General features: G+C 51.7%; 1 pseudogene; it reads right to left on the reverse strand.

The window, feature by feature from the left end:
- Positions 1 to 271: 271 nt before the first annotated feature.
- On the reverse strand, positions 272 to 1,192 carry LOC100358210 (small ribosomal subunit protein uS5 pseudogene; annotated as a pseudogene).
- Between the last annotated feature and the right edge of the window lie 204 nt (positions 1,193 to 1,396).

A 1,396-nucleotide genomic window follows, 5' to 3' on the forward strand; every position in this document is an offset into this window, starting at 1 on the left:
AGGTCTTCCTTCCGTTGGTTCACTCCAGAAATGGCTGCAACAGCCAGAGCTGCACCGATCTGAAGCCAGGAGCCAGGAGCCAGGAGCTTCTTTCAGGTCTCCCACAAGAGTGCAGGGGACCAAGCACACAGGCCATCTTCTACTGCTTTCCCAGGCCACAGCAGAGATTACTTTTATAAACTACTGTTCATTTAGGAGCATGTTGTTCAATCTTGATGTGTTTGCATATGTTCTTCAGATTCTTGAGTTGTTGGATTTGAACTTTTTTTTTTTTTTTTTTTTTTTCCAGGCTCCATCCACTTTATTTTTCTCAAGTAAAAACCTATGTTGTGGCCACAGCTGGAGCCTGGGTCCTCTGCACGGACACCCTGGTACGCGTTTTCATGAGGTGGTTGGTGAACTCCTGGTAGGGAGACTTGGTGAACACGGTCTCTTTCCAGAGGTTGGGGGTCAGGTAGCTGTAGGTCTTGGAGATGGCATCGAAGGTGGCCTTGGCGAAGTTGCCGAGGGTGGCAGTGCAGCCCCAGGCTGAGGTGTAGCAGTCGTCAATGCCAGCCATCAGCAGCAGCTTCTTGGGGACAGGGTCGGAGACGATCCCGGTGCCCCTGGGCGCGGGGATGAGGTGCACCAGCAGAGCCACAGCGGCCGGTCACCTTGCACGGCACTGTGTGTGTGGGGCTTGCTGATCTTGTTCCCCCAGTAGCCTCTCCGCACAGGCACGATGGACAGCTTGGCCAGGATGATGGCCCCTCGGATGGCGGTGGCCACCTCCTTGGAGCACTTCACGCCCAGGCCAATGTGGCCGTTGTAGTCCCCTGATGGCCACAAATGCCTTGAAGCGGGTCTGCTGGCCGGCCCGCGTCTGCTTCTGCACCGGCATGATCTTCAGCATCTCGTCCTTGAGGGCGGCGCCCAGGAAGAAGTCGATGATCTCGGACTCCTTGATGGGCAGGGAGAACAGGTAGACCTCCTCCAGGGACTTGATCTTCATGTCCTTAACCAGGCGGCCCAGCTTGGTGACCGGCAGCCACTCCTTGTCCTGATCAGAGAGTTGTGCGCTATGATTTTGATTTTTTTTTAATTTGATGAGACTTGCTTTATGGCCTCCTATACGACCTATTCTGGAGAAAGCTCCTTGCACTGCTGAGCAAAATATGTGTTCTTTAACTGTGTGATGAAAAGTTCTGTCGAATCAGTTAGATGCATTTTGTCCATAGCAGGGGTCACCTTTGTGGTCTCTGTTGGTTTTCTGTCTGCGTGATCTACCCATGATGAAAGTGAGGTGCTGAAATCCTCTGTTGCATTGTGTCATCCCTCTTTGTCTTTTTTTTGGGGGGGGGGCATTAAATGACTTTAATTTTATCAAAGCTACCAAGTGAATTAAATGAAACTTCAA

This window comes from Oryctolagus cuniculus, unplaced genomic scaffold, assembly GCF_964237555.1.
Source record: "Oryctolagus cuniculus unplaced genomic scaffold, mOryCun1.1 SCAFFOLD_155, whole genome shotgun sequence".
NCBI classification, from domain to species: Eukaryota; Metazoa; Chordata; class Mammalia; order Lagomorpha; family Leporidae; genus Oryctolagus; species Oryctolagus cuniculus.